General features: G+C 42.8%; 1 protein-coding gene across 3 annotated transcripts in view; it reads left to right on the top strand.

The window, feature by feature from the left end:
• Nucleotides 1-16,047, top strand: part of Sgcd (sarcoglycan delta) — a 645,238-nt gene that overhangs the window by 208,470 nt on the left and 420,721 nt on the right. The window contains exon 1 of one of the 3 annotated variants that reach the window (XM_023713118.1): nt 9-42. The exons of the other annotated variants lie outside the window; for them this stretch is intronic. The gene's annotated coding sequence lies outside the window, so the exon portion shown is untranslated. Of the gene's footprint in view, nt 1-8; nt 43-16,047 lie in introns of those variants that run through there. 3 annotated transcript variants of the gene reach the window in all.

The raw sequence follows: 16,047 nt of genomic DNA on the forward strand, positions 1-16,047 counted from the left end.
CTGCCATCGCCAGCAGGCCGTTTGCTTTGGGAAAGCGAGGAGGTAGGACGCCTTTCAGTTCTTGCATTTCAGGGCCTCTCTGTACTTTCTAAGCCTTTTTAAGTAGTTATATACATACATATCTCTCTCTCTCTCTCTCTCTCTCTCTCTCTCTCTCTCTCTCTCTCTCTCTCTGTGAATTAACAAGTTAGAAGTGAATTGTTTAAGCATTCAGTGTGGTTTCTAATTTTTGCTTTCCTTAGGCTGCTTCAAAATCTGGTTTTCAGCAAAGCAGAGGCACTTTTGAAAGTTAGGAGTTAGTGCTAACCCTGTGGCGAAAAGGAAAAGTGTGTGGCCACCCTGCGCTGTCACCCCGCCCTGACCATCTGTGACTTTTCCTTTCTGCACGGAGGGAAAGTTCATTGGCAGTAAACCTAATTCTACGAGGGATTCTGTGTTCCTTTGCTTCAGAGGAGTTTTTAAAGGGTTGGAGCAGGAAATGGCTCTTGCTTTTTGGAGAGAATCAGAATTAGAAGTTTATATTTTGAATCCTGCTTTTACCCTGTTGGAGCAGATATACACTTACGAGTTCCTGGAACCTTATATCTATATGGGATTTTGACTGTCCTTATTGAGGCTTGAATGTCAGTGGTGTATTTGCCTAGAAATGTGCTGGATTACAATTCTGTTTCTATAATCGTTTCCAGCTTTTTCTGCGGAAATTACAGTTTTCCTCTCAAAAATAATTTGTCATTGTTCTAAGACCATACAGAGAGCAATAATTAGTCATTACTAAAAGATGGAGACATACAGGTGTGTCACTTTTTGATCAATTGGTTTTATGAAAATAGTGCTTTCTTAAAAAAACAAATTTTAAATAATGTTTGGCATAGGCTAGAATCTGTTTTCCTCTTTAATGTAGTTTTTCCTTGAGCATAACAGTTATTTTGTAACAGCTTTTTTGAACATGAAAAGAAATACATATATTTGTGCATTTAGTATTTAAAATGTACACAGGTAGTAGAATAGGCTAAGGGCCTGGTTCAGCTCAGGTGTAACTGTACTAGACTTCCATATCCTTAGTGACCATTCTGTTGGGGTAAATTTCTCTGAAAACAGGTGTGAGTTTTCATCAGCGCTCTGAGACCTCTAGACATGTGGTTCATAGTGACAGGGTGGGTTTAAGGGGCCGATGCAGGGCATGGCTGAGTTACCTTCTCTGTCAGTGTAGAAGTAGGGTGGGTAGCCACGAGTTCCCACTGTTGGAAGATCAGGATTGTTAGCAAGCAATTATTCCGCTGCACACATTTGTACTTGGAGGAGGGAAAGGGCATATGAGTGGGGATGGGGTATTTTGTTCTAACTATAGCTTGTGAAAGTTTGCTTTAGTAAGTTCATTAAGTTCATCTGTATGGGAAGCTGGGCTGGGTGCAGAGACATAGAATGGCAGGATGCCCTACAAAAAGGCAGTGCATTTAGAAACCAGAGTGAACTCTGACTTTGTTTTTCTAATGCCAGTGCAGATTAGGAGCTGACATGAACCATGGCCAAGCCCACTGCCAATGAAAAAGGAGACTTCAGGGAGCTCAAATGTCATAGCCCTCTAAATTTAGTGCCTGTCAAGCATTCAGCAGAAAGAAGCATGAAAAAGAAGCTCAATCCAGGTTGCAGGATTATGGAGAAGGGTGTCAAGAACTTTGAAGAAACTGTGTTTCTCTCTGTTAGAAATAAAGGAGGGAAAACTAAACTCCCATAACTTTTGACAGGGGAGAAAAAATGCAAGTGGTGAAGAGGATAGGGAAGAAGTCGTCCAGGGCAGAGGCAGAGGCAGTCAGGAAAGTAGGCTCGCCACACCACAGACTGGGCAGGGCAGGCAGAGGGCAGAGGTGTTTGCGCAGGAGGGGAGCACATGCCAGAGTCAGACTCAGGACCTCACGCCTGCCAGGCACGCACTGTGGCTTTGAGCTGTATCCCTTGCTCCCCAGCATGCTTTCTGGAAACAACAAAATCTAGGGCATTGACCTACTGGGCTCAAAGAGTGCAGGTAAACCAGGCCCCCATTGTAAAAGATCCTCTTTCTCGCTTCACAGTGGGAGACCCCGTGCTTAGCTAGCGTGGTTAGTGACTGTGCTGCAACTTCTGGAAGTAATCAGAAAGCACATTTTGTAGGAACAGCCCTGCCCCACTGCTCAGGTTTCCCAAGCAGGGAGGGAGCAGCTTCCTAAGGCCTTATTTTTAACCAGGATTTGTTTCTTGGGGAGACAGTCTTGCCAGAGGCATTGAGTGACAGGACCAGATGGGAAGGGGTGAGTGGCCACAGTCAGCAAAGTTTGCTGTCCAAAACACTGCCTGTGCTCATTTTCCTGAGACAAACTTGGAAGAGAAGGTGGTACTATTTTGCTTTATTCTGATACATTGCTTTTTTTCCTCATTTTAAAATGAAAATCTCCAAGGGCAATTACTGCATTTTGGTGGCAGGCAGGTTCTGCAATGGTAAAACCAATCGGTTACATGTAAGAGAAATTTATGATGGTTATTGGCTCACACAGTTATGGAGGCCAAGAAATTCTGTGACAATTATCTGCAATTTGGAGACCCAGGAAGTTGGGTAGTAGGAGTGAGCTCAAGTCTGGAGGCCTGGCCACCAGGAGCAAGATGGCAGAGGTCCTATAGTAGTGCGGGAGCAAGACTGGGAGAAACAGGAGGGGGGAAGCTGACAGGGACTGCACTGAGGAAACGCTGGAGCCTGAAGGCTGTGCATGGGCTCAGGCCAAAAGAGAACTTGCCCTTGTTCTGCCTGTTGATTCTGCCTGAACCCTCCACGGTGTACAAGGTGCCACCTTCCCTGGGGAGGGCCATGGTCGCAGTCTACCAATCCATAGTCTGGTGTGGTACGGAGATGCCCTCACAGACGTACCTTGAGCTAATGTTTTCCAGCTCTCTGGGAATTCCTCAGCACCGCCAAGCTGACAAAATTAATCACATCAATGAAAGTGACCCTGGTTTTACAAGACAGGAAAGTTTGTGGAATCATAGATTTGAGTGGCTGGAAGGGATTTGGGCTGCCCCCTAATCCAGTGTTTCTTGATTTTGAATATCACACACATTTTAATAGGTGAAAAAAGATCTACATCTCATTGTTGATTTAATTATTTTTAAAATATGTAAAAATGGGGAAAACTTGGTTATTACCTCTTTATTCAATCATCTATTGGGGGAATTAAAAATATATATAATTGACAAGTAATTGTGTGTATTTAGGGATAAAACACACTTTAAATTTGTGTACATGCTACAGAAGGATTCATTTGAGCGAATTAACATGTCTCTCCCTCTAACAGCTTACCATGTCTTCATAAGAAGGTTAAAAATTACTCACTTATGAATTGTGTTATGTGTCTATGTGTCCCGTCTCACAGATAGTGGCCTTTATCAACTACAACCAGATAATTTCTGAATTAAATACAGAGAAAATATACAATAATCAGATTATTAAAAATAGCCTGAGGTAAACAATGCTTTCCTAGAAAATAAAAAAGCTCACAACATAAACAAGGAGCAACAATTACCTGGAGATTATTTTAACTTTTAGCACTTTCATACTTACATGTCCTAGAAAGGGGTGTGTGTGTGTGTGTGTGTGTGTGTGTGTGTGTGTGTCTGTCTGTCTCTCTCTCTCTCTCTGTCTCTTTGTCTCTCTGTCTACCTGTCTGCCTGTCTACCTCTCTTTCTTTCTCTCTCTCTCTCTCTCTCTCTCTCTCTCTCTCTCTGACTGTCTCGCTCTCTTTCTCTCTCTCTCTCTCTAATTCACTCTCACTTGTGAGCCATGATGTCACTTGACGTGAACCTGAAAGAAAGTGCTGTTCTGGTGCTTTCTCATCGCTCTGAGCCTAAGAACAGGATCGCTGCTGCCAGGATGAGCGTGCAGTGTTGTATGCACCTTTATTCCTAAAGCAAGTCTGTAGTTCAGAAAACACACTTTACCTAAATAAGCAATTAAAGTAATTTAAGTAGAGAACAGCCAGCTCGTTGGGAAGATCTGAGAACTATGCATGAAGAAGTGCACTTCCTGCCCCTCTCTGGTTTTAGATTCCTTTTGGAAACTTTGGAGGGAATAACTTTAGAAACACTCCTGTCTTGATTTCTGATGTGCCCAAGATGTTTTTGTTTCCTGTATTTGGATTTTGTAAGACACTTCCTTTTCCTTTTTTTTTTTTTTTTTTTTTTTTCTTTTTTGTATTTTAGGGAAGGGTCTACAGGGTGTTCAGGGTCTCACTACAAGACTGGACCCGTAATGATCCGCCTGTTTACAGCCTCCCAAGAGCTGGGATTACAGGCATGCACCACCAAGCCCAGTCTCAATTGCCATCTCAGCCCATACAGGGGCTGGAGCCAGCACAGCAGGCTCGGGGATCCAACCCCTGTCCCTGTGCCTGCTTGCAGGTGCTTGAATCTGCTGAGCTATTTGGCTGGCCCTTAGAATTTTTTTTTTTTAAAAAAAGAAACTTCATTTAAAAGATCTTGATGCTGTATCAAGGAAGACTGCATTTGACTGCAGGTAACTAAGCCTCATTCAGAGAAGTCTAAACATGAATGGGGCTTTCTGTGCATATAGGTGTGAATCAGACCAGCACTGCCTAGCACTGTGGGGACAGCTGAGCCTGGTCTTCAGCGAGCAGAGCTTCCTCCACAGGCTCTGCTCTTAAACTTATCAGCACACTCTCATTTCCAGGTGTCTTGTTCCTGTCAGGGCAAAAGCAGCAGAGCACCAGGAGGAAAACTCTCCCTCCTCTTGACCTTTCCCTCCTCTAGTCAGGGAAGAAGGGCCTTCTTTGTAGACAGTCCCCCGACTCACAGCACATAGATCACATGGGCCCACGTGCCTAGTGTACCACCCAGGCCCCATGCTCGTGTAGGCTGATCTTACTTTACTTCTTCCTCTGGAGTAGCAAGCTACAAATCCAGATTAAACCTTTTATTTTCCTAATGATGAGTATCTGTATTCTGCTCAGAATATAGAATATGAGACTGTGGAGGATTGCATTACAAAGAAGTGGTCACTGAGGACTGAAGTAACAGTTCATTTGCATCCGGAGCATAGGCAGTCAAAGACAGAGGCAGTGGGTGATTCCCTTTCCCAACTCTGGGTGGGAGAAATACATATTATGTACACGGACTCAGTAATGACAGATGAGGGATACTTTGGAAACCATGCTAGATCAGGCAATATGATAGTGGGACATTATTACACAATCCCTCAGGAATCTGTTTTCTCAATATCTACTTTCTCTGAAGTGGTATTGGGAGACTTCTCGAATTTCTGAAGGCCCCCTCTATGTTTCTTTTGAAGTCAGCCAGGAGCTGGGCTGTAGGAGTACATTTTTGAGACCATACAATGCCCGAGTCTCTCATCTACTGTTGGAATCCCTGGCTAGCTCTGCTGACAGAGGCTGTCAGTTGTTCAGCAAACCTTCAGTGATGGTGGCCCTCACGATGCCACAGGCAGCGTCAGGGGTGGTTTCCTCTTTGAAGCTGTACCAAATTGAGTCGAGTGAGCCTCTTTGTGCTTTGTGACAGGTCATCCTATCGTAGCCTCTCAGGGTCCTGGGAGGCCGTGCCCTTGCAGAGGCAGGCCTGGGAGAGAGATGACTTGTCAACCGGGCTGGAAATCTTGAATTCTCAGGATGTCCGTTTTTAAGTGTCAGATTGTTCTCAGGGGTTTTCTGCCTCTCAAAACCTATTGTGGTTCTCATTCCAAGGCTCTTGCTTGGTCTGGGGATGCTTGTCTGTCTTCCTTTCCCCTAGCTGGGCATCTTACGGCTTGTGCCCCTCCATTTTTTGGTCAATATTTTCTTTACCACTTCTGAAATATGTCAGTTAACCTCTTCTCACAAAAGTGTGGCTTCATTAATTCAGCTCGAGCCATCTGAGCTGTAGCATCTCCAGTGACCAGGACTCTACCCATCTAGAAAGTCAGAAGAAGAGGGTGATTTTCTGGGAGAGAAAGCATAGCCAAAAAGGGTAAATGGCTAGTGGGTGTCACTTGCAGCAGTGGGACAGTGATAATTTTACGACCTGAGTTCAGGCTCAGACACGGACACAGATTGGGATCCTGCCTGGGTGACCGTCGCTGGTCTTTTCATGTTCACGAGCCTCGTTGCTTGTGATTTTTAACTTGAACAAGATATAAACATCTGCCTTGCAGTGTGTAATGCCTGAAATTCACTTCATGACATGCCTTGTGAGCAGGAAGACGGAGGCAGTGGGTGATTCCCCTTCCTGACGCTGAGGGTGGGAGAAAGACGTATTATGCACACGGACTCAGTAGTGACAGATGAGGCACTAGGATTTTCGATATGTGGAGAGTTAATGCTAGCGCCTGACAAACAGGCAAAAGATGAAACAGGCAGATCAAGAAAAGCAATGAAGAGCTGAGACAGTCGACAAAGAAGAAAATGCTTTGTATCAATCTGCCCCGTGTTCTGTGTGGCCTGAATTTCTCTACAGATTCCATGGCTTCTTTGTGTCGCCTTTTGCTGTGGTGCAGAAAGGTGACTGTCCTCATTATTGCTTCACATGTCCATTGCAGTGTGTGAATGGCCTCCTGTAAAGGAAACTTTGTAAGCTGTGGCCCCTGACCTACCTCTCAGACAGGCCTGCAGGACCGGAGGAGGAACATGTCACCACATGTCACTTTCCGTATAAAGCCTCAGAGATTGCTGGGCTGGGAAACCCTTGCTGGTGGTTGTATTCATGGAGCTCAGAGCGTGCAGATGGATGTGGATGGAACTGCTTTGTTTTTCATTTCTAAGTGATAAAGCAATGCCACCCAAGAAAGCAAGCATAATTTACTGATTAGCAACTGCAACACCAGGGATTAGACCCTCTCTCTGGCTTCGACTACTTTTCCTTGCGAGGAAGGTGAGGTCAGACTTTCACAGGAGTGCCCTGACTTCCCTATCACCCATTCTGGATGCCTGGAAACCCCAGCTATTACTTGTCAAGTTGAACCACTCAGCCACTGAGGCTGCTTTGACGGAGCTCAGGGTGAATACATAGCTGACAACTTAGACTAAGGGTGCCATCTTTAGCTTTTTAGCTTTTTGTGTGATATCCTTGGGTGTGTAAATACTTTTAAACTATTTAAACCACCTCCCCTACACATGAGAAGAACATTCAGCAACATTTGCTGTGCTAACCCTGAATGGGGCTGCTGTCCCTGGTAAGGTACATTTAATGAAGAGAGATAGCTTAAGGACAGAGACAGCAGAGACAATGGGGGAGCAGACCCGTGCTGTTTTTCTTTTGTTCCAATCCTTACCTACAGTTATCTTTTTCCTTCTCCTATTAGTAGACGTTGCGAGCTCTTTGCTTTTACTTCTTTCCCTTGAATGATGCTTTTGTCTCGATTGCTTGGCATGTGCTTGTTGGCACTGCTCTCCGCTTGCCTCCAGGGCTCTGAGTATAGCTGACCAGCATGTGGACAGCGCAATTTTTATCCCATCTCAAGAAACATTAACTTCTCCAGTTGGCTTCATCCTTCAAAGATCTGTGGCCTGCCTTCTGTCTCTGACAAAGTTGTGTCTCATGCTCCTTGGCTGTCGAGCCCAACAGCAGGCCTGTGGCTGCATTTTGTCTCACCGTGTGTGTGTGTGTGTGTGTGTGTGTGTGTGTGTGTGTGTGGAGATAGTTTAAGCAGTTTAAAAGTATTTACACATCCAAGGATATCACACAAAAAGCTAAAAACCTACAGATGGCATGCTTAGTCTAAGTTGTCAGGGTGCATTGGTTGAGGGTGCCCACGTCGTTCGCTGGCTTCTTCTTTTCTTCTGTGGTGTGGGCTGGCACCCCAGATGTTGCACCAGCGTTATGTTACGCTAGTCCATTTTTCTCAGTAGTTTCCCAGCGAACAACAGAACGCAGACAGTGACTTGAGCCTCCGTTTTCTCGGTTCTCTGAAGAGCACTGTGAACCGTGCCATTTTAGGAGAAATACCGAGCCAGGATTACATTGTGCTTCAATTCTCTCAGACCACCTTAGAGATGGGCTAAGTGTGTATTGCAAATGAGACAGAGGAAGGCAGTGGGGTGGCCAGAGTGAAAGTTTCAAAGCTAGATATGCCTTGTAGTGGCTAGCTGCTAAGACTGCAGGTAGGAGGGAAGTGCATTTACATTTGGTCACAGGAGAGAACTCCCTGGATGTGGAAACGGGGGTTCCTTAAGGAAGGGAATGAATGTTCTATGCCATCTTTAAATCCTGTTTACAAAGAAAACAGATTTATAAAACTCACTGAGTGCTACTTTTAACATGTCATACAACGAGCAAATTATAAAAATGCTTACAAATTAAGCAAGTATAGACATACATGCCTGTGACATTCATATACATGGAAGCATGCAGAGAACATACTTTCATCTACATCATGCTGGATATTTCTTCAATGTTGGACTTAAGAACAGATGAGCATTTCCTCTTAGACTGTAGCTTTATTTTGTTTCCAGCATTTTGCGCACAGGTAATAGCTAAAGATCTTTGGCAAACAATTGTCAAGGGAACGTCTACTCGATCAATGCTAATTTTATGGAGCTATTGAATTGCTGCAGAAGGATGTTCCTAATTTGTTGTAGCTATTTTTTTTTTCATGGCACTATAAAAATTTATGGATTTCAGAGACATACCAAAGAGGGTTTATTTCCTGGGAGAAAAATGCCTGCTCGCAGAGTAGCATGTCCCCTGAATGAATTATCATAGCTATTCAGTAACTACTCAATAATTTGACTTTAGCACCCATGTTCAGAAATTCTAGCGGAAACAATTATAAAAATATGTTCTTAATTAGTAGTTGTGGTGTTCTCTGGGGCTACTCAAATACACCTGGGAGCATTTCACATAAGAATTAAGAAAACAGTTTTTTTTTTTTTTTCCATTTACTCTGTGTTTAAATCCTCCCTCTCTCCCTCTGTCCCGCTCTCCCTCACTCTCTACCTCCCTCCCTCTCTCTCTCTCTCCCTTCTTGTTCTGTGTGTATGTCATGTTAGGAATTGAACCAAGGAGTACTCTAATCCTGAGCTACAACTGCAATCATTTTTATTTTGAGACAGGGTATCACTCGTTTATTTAGACTAGACTTGAACTTGCAATCCTTGTCTCTCAGCCTTGTGTTTGAATTACTGACATACCTTTATCAAACTGAATAACTTTAGGTGGGTTACTTGACCTTTCTATTGCTGTTTCCTCATCTAAGAAATATAGATAATCGTATGTCTGTGACAAATGTGTAAGAATACTAAGTACCTGGCCTCCAGGTACCATTACACAATTGGTTGTTGTAATTAATGGATACTTCCTTAATATTAGAGGACTGGTGATTTTGTTGTGATACATCTGAGTCTTGTTAAAATGGCAGGCATGTGATGGTTGTTGAAACTGATGTTTAGAAAAAGTTCAAGTATAGAAGATGGAAGCCAGAATTCCTGGGAAGCACTGGTTTTCAGGTTAGCCAACTTTGCTTTTGTCACTTTCAGCCTTCATGAAGTCATTTCACTTCCATGAACTTGGTTTTCTCACCTGTTAAATAGAGACTTGGATGTATATCATCCTCATTACCTCCAACTCCTGCCTCCCTCTCTGATCTTAAGTGTTTCAGTCAGGTTCATGATTATTTTAGTACACAACCTGGTCTCCAAGTCACAGGGGAGCCATAGTAACTGGACTGCAATTGCCATTAGCTGACCTGTCAGAAACATCCACGGGGACTTCAAAGTACTGGGCTTTTACCCAAAGGCAGTGGTTTTGGTGACAGAATCTGGGGAGGTGTCCCTGATGAGGTGGATGCAGCCTTCTTTGCCTATGAAAATGTCATTATTAAAGCTGTGGCCAGGTGTATAAAATTGTTCCCTGTTCAAGGACATTCATTTCACACATTGATTTCTGGCCCTCAACTTGCAAAACAAGAACTAGGTTTAGAATGATGTGTCTGAGTTTCTTTGATCAAATGTTACCTCCTTCATGAGGTTATCCCAGCTTCCCTTTCTTTCTTAAGTTACCTCATGCAGTAACAAATATAATATGGTTTCCATAATTTTTATTCCCATCCCCATCACTACATTGGACCACTGTCATGAGAACTGGGACCATTGCTTTTGCTTGTTGATGCTTCCCAAGTTCCTAGAACAGTGTCACAAGAAGACCTGAAAGAAAATAGGTGTGGGTGGGGCAGGAGGAGGAGGAAGTGTTTTGCAGTTTCTTCTTAGTATTTAGGATCAGTCTGTTATGGTTTGTGTCTAGTTGTCCCTTCAAAACCTGATGCAGTCTTGGGGTGGCTTCTAGAGTTTGTGATTTATTAATGATTGGATGCTGGGATTGTGGGTGTGAGTGCTATACCCGCTGTGGGGCGGATGGCCTGAACACAGTGTAAGGAGGGGAGGAGAGGCTTGCTAGTGGCTGCTCTTCCTTTTGCTCTTTGCTATTTTCCACGGTCATGTGCCACCATCCTTTTCCCTGTGCCACTCTGCCTTGGAGCCAGCTAAGTATGGACTGAAACCTCTACTAACTGTGAGCTAAATAAAATATTACTTCCTTTTTGATTGTCAGATATTTTGGGTGTCAGGTATTTTGTTCCAGCAATGAGAGAAAAGTCCCCATGAGTGGATCATGTGCCTAGAGGTGCGACCAGTTAAGAGCGGCACACTGTATTAACATGGGAGGCAAATACCACCACATGGTGTCAGATCCTCCTTCAGCTTCGAGAGCCGGCTTCTGTACTTTCAATGCATTCCACAATGAATACACATGCATGACAACCCTAAGTACCTTGTACCATACTGAGAGTAGACTTAACCTGTGTCCTACTCTGTGTGCAACAAAAAGAAAATAGAGTCTGACTTCGAGGCCAGATCCTAACCAATGTCCTGGTTAGGGGTTTGTGAGAATATCCCTGTGTTCCTTGAGACCACGTTTTTTTTTTGTGTGTGTGTGTATGCAATAGAGTCAATATTGATCTCCGAGTGTGTTCTCAGGAATGGATGTACTTGCATGCCTGCTACTGTCTTGCGCAATATGTATATGCAAATCATAAATGCATTTCTCTCTGTAATTATTTCATTGCACTCATGCTTCTACATCCCTATCATGGCAAGAGTTGATGCTTATGATGATGCTAAAATCTGGTCTGGTTCACCAGAGCTAAGCAGTTTGTATTTAAATGCAGAGAGTATGTTCATAGTACTTGTATGTGGGAGACTTACACATTTGTGTCCCTAGACACACACAGTCTTCTGCCCCTAGTTTTCACACTGCTTGCCAAGTGGCATTGTGTCACCAGTCTTTGGAGTCCTAAGACATTTTTAAGTCAACAGAACTGTCTACTTTCCTTCCTCCACACACTCCATTCACCTTGTGCCTTGTTAGCCTCCTGCAGCAGCATACCCCAGGCCCCATTCTGGTGACGGTCACTCTCATTCACCTACCTTCATATGCCAGCACCTTGGCGTTTATCTTGACACTGGCTTTGCTCTATTTATCTAGTAGATTTCACATCCAGGACCTTTACACCTTTTCTTCCACCTCTGGGCAGATCTGGGCCATTATTACCCATCTTCTGGTGATTGTGACATTCTTTGGTCCTACTTTCTGCACATCCATCCTCTTCCTTGAAGTCCTGTTTCCTAGAGAAGAGCCAGGGCTCTCTGAAAATAAATGACTGAGCGTCTTGTCTCCTATCTCAGCTTTCCAGTTGTCACTTCAGTTGTTATCTTACCTAGGCTTTCTATTGTGGCTTGTGAAACCTGTGTCTCCTGTGAGTACCCAAACTTGTTTGCAAATACTTTCCTCCTCTTCTCTGATGTAGACATGGTATCAAACAAGCTCATTGGCCCTGGCAAGCACTGTTCTCTACAATGGGAAGCCTCCTCCATGTTCTCACACTTTTCTTACCAGCCCATTCATGTATTTTCTCAAATCTCTGTACTATAGATGGACTGAAGGGCTCTGACATTAACAGAACTGCCTAGAACCACCTGTCTTCTGCTGCTTCCATTATTTATAAAACTGGCATCCAAGAATAAATACAAGAAGTTCCAGATTTCTCTGTGTATTTTACCCAGTGATACTTAAGCTAAGACAGGTGAGGGGGCGGGGAGGGTGGTCTTGTCACTGCCACCTATTTCCTCCTTCCACATATTCCACAAGGGGCTGGGTGTCTCCTGTCAGACCTTGATAGAATCTAGAAAAAAATTATTGGTTTCAATAATCATAGGCAACAGAAAATTATAGAAAAGAGTCTCAATATTTATTAGTAAGTAATTGGTAAATTTGTGCAGGTATGATTGAAAGATGTGGTAAATATTTAACTGTTTACACCGTAAAGTCATATTGCTGTTATTTCATCTCAAATCACTCCCCTCCAACACACTTCTTCCATCATTCTGGACACTTTCTGAGGCAGATATGGAAGTATTCATTAGCATCTCTAGTAATGATAGGTGACTGCTTCAATATCGTGAATCTATTCCACCCATGAAAGCATTTACCTTTCATGGACATTTCTTTTTTTTTTTTTATTTCTAATTTTATTTTATTTTATTTTATTTTTTTTGTGTGTGTGTGTGTGTGTGACCTGCTCAGCCCACCAGGGGGCGGGGCGGGCTGGCATGTGGTGCTGGGGGATCGAACCGCGGTCCCTGTGCTTTGCTAAGCTTGTTTTAAGTAGGTGCTTTAGACCACTGAGCCATCTCACCAGCCCCAACATTTCTATTTTGAGGAAGTGCTAGAAGTCCTACAGTGCCAGCACCCGTGAATAAGGAGAATGAGAACACACCAAACCTTTAGGAGCCTGGATTTCTGTTGCATGGAATGGACAGCAGCATATACTGTAGGTTTGATCACATCTCATAAAGACACTTGGGAAAGAGGACTCCCAGATCTGCTTGAAAAAGTGGTAAGAAAGGCAGGAGAAGGTTCAAAGTGCTGAAGGCTGTTTTGAGGGGTACTAATGACAATGGGTCTTTTGTTGCAATCTATATATTTTTTTTTTTGGTGGAACTGGGGCTTGAACTCAGGTCCTTGCGCTTGCCAGGGAAGCACTTATTCCACTGAGCCATCTCCCCGGCCCCCATAATACATTTTTAAAATGTAAATATTTATTGTGCATTTTGATCAGGACTTGTAAATTGTACATTCATGTAATTTAAAATGGTCTAGCCTTTTATTATTAGTTTCTGTACCTTTTAAACAGGAATTTTATTTGGATATATTCAGTGGGGCAACTTAGAAGTAGAAAAATGTATAAAACATGCACCTTTTTTCTTGTTATGTTTTTTGGTACATTTTACATACACCTAATGGTCACATGAATCATAGGGAGGTTATATCTGTATGTGATACATCTTGTTTTTCATTTTATCCCCATTCCATACTCTCCCTTCAACCGCATTTTTCTTTATTTGCAACAGGCTTGTTTCCATTTTTCCTTCTATTTGTTTTTATACCTTCCTTTTCCAGTCCCCTCATTACCCTTCTCATTTGATCATTTTCTCCCCATTGCCCATATTTATATTAAAAAATGGGAAGAAATAGCTTTGAACACATGGATTGAATGAAGCCCTTCTCTGTTGGGTAATATTCTATAGGGCTTGTGATGGTCAAACTTAATCATCAGCTTGATTGCTGTAGGCACTCCGTGGAAGGTGCACAAAGCACACGTGTGGGTGCATGTGCATGGCTCCTGAAGCTGACCTTCAGCACTGCGTCTGGCCCTGCGCCCCTTCCTCTCTGGTCATTCTCCTCCTCTGCTTCCTGAGCCCTGTGGACTGACCGGCTTCGTCCTGCCACATCCTTCTGGTAGGATTATTATCTACCATGGACTAAATACCCTGAAGCCATGGGCCAAATTAAATCTTTTCTCCTTCAAGTTTTAGTTTTGGAGTATTTTCTAACAATGTGAAATATGACTAATATAGGGCTTTAAAAAATCTGGGTACATGTTAGCCACTATGGAAGGAGAGACAGAGCATTTTGAGATTTGTTAACTGTATGTTCTTTGAAATAAATGTACTTGTCTTATTAGTAAAAGCTTCTCAGTACTTACAATTTTCAGTTCTTAGAAAGTTAGAATATGGAATACTTAGCTCTGACATTAATCCAACTACTTGTATAAAAAGAAATGCCATTCTTAGACTGCAAAACAGGACTTTTCTTTTCTGGATAAATTTTAGAAGAAAAATAATGTTGATTGCTATGTCAAAAACTAAAAGTGATGAGTTTGTTACAATTTTCCAAATTTTACCAGACATCAGCAGGCCAAGAATAATGCCTTCTATGGGTAACTGAATGAAAAAAACCCTTGAAAGCAAATAATTTTAAATCAGAAACCACAAGATTAACATAGCTAATGGAGGAGTATAATCTAAAATCGTTCAGATTACATGCTGAACTCTTGAAATTACCATGAGCCCTAAGAGAACTTATGCCTGCTATTTGTATAAACTGATTACAATTGCCTATTCTTTAATTCATGCTGTTTCACTTTAACACAGTTTTTCACTGGTAGCATCACCAAAAACCCTAACTTAATTGATTGGTTGCATATATCCTTTTTCTACACAGGATGATTATTAGTTTGTCTGTGTTTTTCCATATACCTCATCATAACTGTGGTGCCGTAGGACACTCCACACCCTCTGTAACCACATTTCTGAGCCTCTCTCTGGGGCTCATTGGGTTCCAGCCCTGAGCATGCTCTTCAAGCCTGTCTGTGAAAATGTGCTCCTCTGTGGGTCTCCTTTGCTGTCACCTTACAGAACGGCCTCCCCTGACCAGAAAGGGTCACTTTCTGTTGTCTTTACTGTGACTCCTTTTGCCTCCTTCCTAGCACCTAAGTTTATCTCTAAGATATTTTTGGGCTTGCTGGTCTGCAGTTCACATCTCCAAGGAATATAGGAGTTGGATGAAAGCAGAAATGGGATCATTCTCTGTCTGTTGAAGATACGTTGTATCCAGGGCTTACTGCGGTGGCAAGTCTGTAGTAGATGGTCAAAAAGGATCTATACTTTTGGAAACATAGGTAAAGGTCATAGGTTTTCCTAAAATCCAGGCCTGTGCTTTTGCCTGTTTTGCTGCCCCTTGGGACATAACTAAAGGAGAACACAGTGATAAATGCTCTTCTGGAACAAGATACGCTGAAGTGTGAGGAGCTACAGCATCCAGCCAGCATTATCATGGTGCTGCTGGACCCGTGAGTGCTCACCTCTTCTCTCCGCATAGCATTAATGAAGGCCAAGGCTAATAAAAGGAATCATCTGCAAACCTGAAGGCATTGATGTGCCCCTTAGAAAGTTTCCTTATTTTTTAAAGTCATCCCTGAAAATATAATGTATTCTCGTACCATAGAATGATAATGTAGCTACTATAACTGTTTTCCTGATGTCTCCCTTAGAAAGATGGATTTTTTTCTGTCCTAAAAAAAAATTCTGCTACAACTAAAAGACCAAATGCAGACAGAAAGTAATGGCCACTAATAGTATTAGAATGGAATATTTCACTTATGCTTACACAGGACGTTGGCTGTGTATGTCTCTGCCCCAAGACCTTCCTTTGTTTCTATATTTACCAGACAAATGTAGGAGGAAGGACAACAAAATTTTCATGGTAGCTATTTGATAACTGCAAGATATAGAAAGAGGAGTCAGCATAGTATAAAATTTAATGACTCCCCTGAGTCTGACCAGGCCAGTGCCTTTGTTAGGGTGTCAAGGTTGTTCAAGCAGTGAATACATCACTCTGAAGCTTAGTATGGCTTTCTTAAATTAAAGGGACAGTGGCTACGTGGGTACCCCTTACATTGGGCCTGGTTTTAGGTTCTTTCACATAGAACTGAGGTCTTTAAAGAGTTCAGAGGCCTCCCTGACTGATGTTGGGTTGTTTTGAGGCTACTTGGAAAGTGGTATGGACATCAGCAGGATGCATAGGTGTTAGTGTTGACTGCAGTGTCCTAAATGAAAAGGGACTATATGACCTAGAAGTGTGTTTTTCTTAAGACCTACAGTGGACCCTTTCCTAGAGCTTGTCACA

The sequence above is a fragment of the Octodon degus genome, unplaced genomic scaffold, assembly GCF_000260255.1.
Source record: "Octodon degus isolate 3935 unplaced genomic scaffold, OctDeg1.0 scaffold00029, whole genome shotgun sequence".
Lineage (NCBI taxonomy): Eukaryota > Metazoa > Chordata > Mammalia > Rodentia > Octodontidae > Octodon > Octodon degus.